Here is a 7014-nt window from a genome sequence, read left to right as displayed (position 1 = left end):
GTTCATATAAGCAGCAGGAGGTCACCATATGCTAGGGAGAAATCTGCCCCCCAATATCCTGCCTCCTGCCCTCCTCACCTGCCAGTCCAGGAACGCAGCAGGTCCCGCAGAATTGGCGAACGGCTATAAACTTGACCCCTTTTCGCTTGCCCTTGGTGGCCGGTGACAGCCGCAGGGACGGCAGCAACACTCACACTTTAGTGTCTGCTTGCGGATCAGGAATACTACTTGGGATCATCACATGACTGTGTATGGATCGGGGAAGGCTTGTAGAAGGCTCGACCGCAGCTCGGTGCCTGCCAAGAATTGTACAAGAATGTTTCCTTTCTGCATGGCCCAGGCATGTGACGAGGTATCGTCTTCGCCGAAGCTCAGGCTCGCAGATCGACGGAAACTTCGGCGCATACTTTTTCCGTGCGTTTATGTCAACTCTCGATCCCGTTGCCTGCCTGTCATGCTGATCCTCTGGCTTCAATACTTTCAGGATGATTTACTTAAAGAGTAACTGCTGTTAATATAGCTTAGTAAATAAGGTGAAGCCGTACTGACTTTGAATACTCAATGATGTGGAGCAGGATAATGCTTGCACACGATTGAAGTGAAAAACATTATTCAGCTAACAGCTGTTCCTTTAGAAAATAAACCCAACTGAGTCACTAACCCAGAACCAGCGGGATGTGTGCATGCTTGTTCCAAGTCAGTGATTGAAGACAGAGGCTTGGCAAAACTGCCAGGGAATTAGCATTTTTAAATGGATGTCAGCATATGTAAGCTGTACATAGATGTGGGAGGGGCCCAGCAATGAGAGAGAAGCAGTGACGTCTTTATTACAGGAGGGGGAGGAGACCAGACCAGTCACCCTGCACAAGAAGATAGAGCAAAAGTGAGCGGTCTTTATTACAGGAGGGGCAGAGACAAGACCAGTCACACTGCACAAGAGGAGAGAGTGAGGCAGTGACCAGTCTTTATCACAGGAGGGGATGGAGACCAGACCAGTCACCCTGCACAAGGAGAGAGCAGCAGTGACTGGTCTTTACTACAAGTCTCACGCTGGATTACTGCACAGATCTGGAAGAAATACGCAAACCTCAACAAGATTCAAGAAGAATACACATGATACTTGTATTTAGGGAATATTTGCTCATTCACAGCTCATATTTAAGATGTTTATGTTCAAGAAATAATAAAATGATATCTGGTGGTCCTGCCATGAAGGTCCTGGTTCAGGCACTTCCTTTTATAGGGTGACAACTCTTGCTGCTGCTTTGTCACCTTGTCACAGGCGCCCCCTAGAGGAGAGTACCACCTGCTGCGCCTATACACGTTGCTTACGTAAGGTCCACCATAGTCATTTTTTTCTTCTTCTTTCCAATTCATCTTATTTGGGGGGGTTTTGGGTGGTTTAGGGATGGGAGGGATTTTGGGTCGTCGTTTCGCTTGCTTTTTTTTTTTTTTTTTTTAGTTGAGACCCCTAGGGGGGAAGAATGGTTTTAATATCAATGGGAAGGGAAATCTATGGTGGCTGTTTTAGGAAGAATATATTTCTCTTCTGTTTCTGATTGGATTTCTCCCTGGGAGAGTCTTTTAACAGGATGTTTACATGTTTATATGTTTGTATTGTTATATATAGAAACAATAAAGAAATATTATACATTAAGAAGTCGGTCCAGAGCAATCAGGGCAGCCATCAGGGGGGTACGGCCGATACTCATGTATGGGGCCCGAGCAGCCTGGGGGGGCCCGCCCGGGTCCCTTACATGACTATTGGCCGATATGTCGGACTGGATGTCACTTCTGGCCTGTCCGGCGGCAGACGAGGCCACGTGTGCAGGTAAGAGGAGCTAGGAAGGAAGGAAAGGAGGGGGGGAGGGAGGGATGCAGCCCTAACCAGCCTACCTGAGACCCGTCCGGAGCCCACCATAGACAGTCTCAGATGGGCTGTGCAGCATCTATGGTGGGCTCTGCAGGGTCACTCTCAGGTGGGTCCTGTGTCCAGTGCGTCACTAAGCCCTGCGTCTAGCGCGTCACTAAGCCCTGCGTCCAGCGCGTCACTAAGCCCTGCGTCCAGAGCGTCACTAAGCCCTGCGTCCAGCGCGTCACTAAGCCCCGTGTCCAGCGGCGGGGGGGGGACCCCGCCTAAAGCCGTGTAAGGGGCCCCAAAATTTCTGATGGCTGCCCTGAGAGCAATGATTTGCAGCGGACCCCGGAGCTAGTGCATGTTGTCAGGAAGTGGCAGAAGGGGGCCCGAAGGAGATCAGCAGCACAGAGATAAGTAAAAATATTTTTTTTTAAAGGTGGGAAATAGGTTGTATTGAAAAAAATATACATGAATTGTCTATTATACGCAAGCGTCTGAAGAACGTGCGGAAAACAGGTGATGATGGTACCAGCAGGGCCACCCATGGATGGAATTTTGGACGATTCAGCAGCCAATTGCTGATATTCATTACGTGTATAGCCAGACATACCAAGTAGCAAAATAATCCACTTAGTAAACTCTGGCTACTTCCTTCCTTGCTCCCTTATACTCGTATAGACTCTCCACAAGGCCCAATGATAAACCTTCAGATTTAGCTTGTTGCTGAAGGGGAAATGCAGAATCAGCGGAGTGCAGTGAATATTATCAGCTGCCATAGGTGATCATTGGTCACATGACACATTATATACAGTATATTATTCCGAATATATATCTATGTGGCCACTGAGCTCTGTCTGATGTTGATCTGACAAAACACGCGCAGGCATCAGTAGACAGGATAGGTCATAAATACTATCGGTAAAGTTTATTGACCTCCATTTCCTGACTTACATTATAGGATTTGTTATCTGGATCACATTGCATACTGCAGCATGAACAAACAGCCCCCAGGTTATGTTAGTTGGGACTAGGGCTGCCACCTTTTCTTCAAGTGAAACCCAAATACTCTTGCGCTGCGTGCAGTAATTTTTTTTTTTTTAAAGAATATAGAGGAGAGAGTGAGGAGAGGAAGCCAGGAGAAGGAGTAAGGAGACCGGCTATAGACGACTACAAATCCCAGCAATACCTTATACAGCAATACAAAATAATACGAAGCTATACATACACTGTGCTGTTTCAGGGTAGTGCCCTGACGTCTCCAGGGTCTTAGGTGGCCTGTGCGGGTTCTAAGATGGCTGTGTGGGGTGTTAGGTGTGCGTTGCAGATTCTCAGATGGCTGTGTTGGGTCTCAGGAGGGCTACGCAGGCTCTCAGATGGCTGTGTGGGGTCTCAGGTGGGCTATGCAGGCTCTCAGATGGCTGTGTGGGGTCTCAGGGGGGATATGTGGGCTCTCAGGTGGGGTATGTGGGCTCTCAGATGGCTGTGTGGGGTCTCAGGTGGGCTATGCGCACTCTCAGGAGGGCTATGCGGGCTCTAAGATGGCTGTGTGGGGGTCTCAGGTGGGACATGTGGGCTCTCAGACGGCTGTGTGGGGTCTCAGGTTGGCAATGCGGGCTCTCAGATGGCTGTTTGGGGTCTCAGGAGGGCTATGCAGGCTCTCAGATGACTGTGTGGGGTCTCAGGTGAGATATGTGGGCTCTCAGGTGGGATATGCAGGCTCTCAGATAGCTGTGTGGGGTTCTCAGGTGGCATATGTGGGCTCTCAGGTGGGGTATGTGGGTTCTCAGATGGCTGTATGGGGTCTCAGGAGGGCTATGCAGGCTCTCAGATGGCTGTGTGGGGTCTCAGGTGGAATACGTGGGCTTTCAGGAGTGCTGTGTGGGAAGTGCAGGGGTCTCAGCTGGGGCCCAGAGGCGGCCAGCATTCTGTCCGGAAGGAGCTGGAGGAGATGTGCAGAACGGTGCCTGTTTACAGGCGCACGCGGCTCACTGGAAGATGCAGCGGCCTGAGGTCTTGCGCTTGCTGGGGACCTCAGGCAGCCGCAGCTGTCAAAAAACGTAAAGTGCCGTTATTTGCACTAATTGTGTTCGGGTGTCAGCTGGCCTGAAACCCTGACAAAAGACTCAAAAACCGGACTGTCCAGGTCAATCCTAGTTGGGACGGATTATTTTCTGACCTTCGATGGTCTCTGAAATTATTTTCAAAAATTCACTTTAGAGAAGCTGTGCGGACCTCCGATCAACATCATGTTCCCTGCGGTATTAGGATTACAGGGAGGGTAAGGGTTAAAGGTACGGTTAGTGTTGGAGTTGCTGGGAGCGTTGGGTGGTGGCTACAGGGAAAGTTAGTGTTAGGTGGCCATACACTGTACAACCATCGCAAGACCTTAGTCTTGCGATGGTTGTAAAGTGATTAAAAAAACGTACGATCTGCCCATCTTGGACAGGCAGATCGTACTCTCGATCATCGCAAGCCCGCCCCCCTGAGGGGCGGGCTTCCGATGACCGCAATGCTGAACAGGCAGTGTGCGCGTGCGCGTGCGCGTGCGCCTTGACCGACTGGAGCCCGCCTTGACCGCCTGGAGCCCGCCCTGACCGCCTGGAACCCACACTGACCACCTGAGAGCTCACACTGTTCCCCCTGGAGCGCGCACTGACCCCCCAGAGCCCGCACTGACCCCCCAGAGCCCGTACTGACTGCCTGAGAGCCCATACTGACTGCCTGAGAGCCCATACTGACTGCCTGAGAGCCCGTACTGAACGCCTGGAACCTGCACTGGCCCTCATAGAGCCACACTGGTCACCTAAGAACCTGAACAGCATCCCGAGAGCCTGTACAGCCCCCCTAAACTCCGCGCAGATCCTGGAGACATCAGGCCGCGAACCCGGAGCAACACAGAGGGAGGAATTTATCAAAACTGGATCAGACAAATCTGGAGCTGATTTGTACTGCAACCAATAAGCTTCTATGTCTCATTTTCAAACCTTACCTGTGCAAACTAAAAAGAGATGCTGATTGGTTGCCATGGGCAACTGCTTCAGATTCTGCCTGCTCCAGTTTTGATAAATTCCCTCCAGAGTATGTAGGTTTATAATATTCTGCAGTGCTTTACAATGTATTGCTGAGATTTGTAGTCCTCTCAAGCTGATGTTATTATTCTGCATTGCTTTACATTGTATTGCTGGGATTTGTAGTCCTTTATAGTTGGCAGTATTATGCATTGCTGTATAATGTATTGCTAAGATTTCTTGTCTCTCTACAGCTTGGAGTCAGTGGCAGATCTACCTGGATCGCAGGTGCAACCGGGCCCTGGCACTCCAACACTGACTCCAAGCTGTAGAGAGATTACAAATCACAGCCCTGACAGGAGGAAGAGCTATTTCCATAAAAAGGCCCACAAATCCTCAGCACCAGGACCGTGATGCTCTTAATACGGCCCTGGTTACAAGGAGGGTCAGTGTTAGGGTTACAAGGAGGGTTAGTGTTAGGGTTACAGGGATGTTTAGTGTTGGGGTTACAGGGAGGGTTAGTGTTACAAGGAGGGTTAGTGTTAGGGTTACAGGGAGGGTCAGTGTTGGGGTTATACGGAGGGTCAGTGTTGGGGTTATACGGAGGGTCAGTGTTGGGGTTATACGGAGGGTCAGTGTTGGGGTTACAGGGAGGGTTAGTGTTACAAGGAGAGTTAGTGTTAGGGTTACAGGGAGGGTCAGTGTTGGGGTTACAGGGAGGGTTAGTGTTGGGGTTACAGGGAGGGTCAGTGTTGGAGTTACAGGGAGGGTCAGTGTTGGGGTTATACGGAGGGTCAGTGTTGGGGTTACAGGGAGGGTTAGTGTTACAAGGAGAGTTAGTGTTAGGGTTACAGGGAGGGGTAGTGTTGGGGTTAGGGTAAGGGGTACAGGGAGGGTTAGTGTTACAAGGAGAGTTAGTGTTAGGGTTACAGGGAGGGGTAGTGTTGGGGTTAGGGTAAGGGGTACAGGGAGGGTTAGTGTTACAAGGAGAGTTAGTGTTAGGGTTACAGGGAGGGGTAGTGTTGGGGTTAGGGTAAGGGGTACAGGGAGGGTTAGTGTTACAAGGAGAGTTAGTGTTAGGGTTACAGGGAGGGGTAGTGTTGGGGTTAGGGTAAGGGGTACAGGGAGGGTTAGTGTTACAAGGAGAGTTAGTGTTAGGGTTACAGGGAGGGGTAGTGTTGGGGTTAGGGTAAGGGGTACAGGGAGGGTTAGTGTTACAAGGAGAGTTAGTGTTAGGGTTACAGGGAGGGGTAGTGTTGGGGTTAGGGTAAGGGGTACAGGGAGGGTTAGTGTTACAAGGAGAGTTAGTGTTAGGGTTACAGGGAGGGGTAGTGTTGGGGTTAGGGTAAGGGGTACAGGGAGGGTTAGTGTTACAAGGAGAGTTAGTGTTAGGGTTACAGGGAGGGGTAGTGTTGGGGTTAGGGTAAGGGGTACAGGGAGGGTTAGTGTTACAAGGAGAGTTAGTGTTAGGGTTACAGGGAGGGGTAGTGTTGGGGTTAGGGTAAGGGGTACAGGGAGGGTTAGTGTTACAAGGAGAGTTAGTGTTAGGGTTACAGGGAGGGGTAGTGTTGGGGTTAGGGTAAGGGGTACAGGGAGGGTTAGTGTTACAAGGAGAGTTAGTGTTAGGGTTACAGGGAGGGGTAGTGTTGGGGTTAGGGTAAGGGGTACAGGGAGGGTTAGTGTTACAAGGAGAGTTAGTGTTAGGGTTACAGGGAGGGGTAGTGTTGGGGTTAGGGTAAGGGGTACAGGGAGGGTTAGTGTTACAAGGAGAGTTAGTGTTAGGGTTACAGGGAGGGGTAGTGTTGGGGTTAGGGTAAGGGGTACAGGGAGGGTTAGTGTTACAAGGAGAGTTAGTGTTAGGGTTACAGGGAGGGGTAGTGTTGGGGTTAGGGTAAGGGGTACAGGGAGGGTTAGTGTTACAAGGAGAGTTAGTGTTAGGGTTACAGGGAGGGGTAGTGTTGGGGTTAGGGTAAGGGGTACAGGGAGGGTTAGTGTTACAAGGAGAGTTAGTGTTAGGGTTACAGGGAGGGGTAGTGTTGGGGTTAGGGTAAGGGGTACAGGGAGGGTTAGTGTTACAAGGAGAGTTAGTGTTAGGGTTACAGGGAGGGGTAGTGTTGGGGTTAGGGTAAGGGGTACAGGGAGGGTTAG

General features: G+C 50.5%; 1 protein-coding gene across 1 annotated transcript in view; it reads right to left on the bottom strand.

Moving 5' to 3' along the window:
• Positions 1-253, bottom strand: part of KLF15 (Kruppel like factor 15) — a 20151-nt gene extending 19898 nt beyond the window's left edge. Inside the window, exon 1 of the mRNA XM_018567256.1 lies at positions 79-253. The gene's annotated coding sequence lies outside the window, so the exon portion shown is untranslated. The remainder of the gene's footprint in view (positions 1-78) is intronic.
• Between the last annotated feature and the right edge of the window lie 6761 nt (positions 254-7014).

The sequence above is a fragment of the Nanorana parkeri genome, unplaced genomic scaffold (assembly GCF_000935625.1).
Source record: "Nanorana parkeri isolate BGI_ZX_2015 unplaced genomic scaffold, ASM93562v1 scaffold1025, whole genome shotgun sequence".
NCBI classification, from domain to species: Eukaryota; Metazoa; Chordata; class Amphibia; order Anura; family Dicroglossidae; genus Nanorana; species Nanorana parkeri.
Note: the sequence above shows the minus strand (reverse complement) of the source record. Positions and strands in the feature narration are given on the sequence as shown.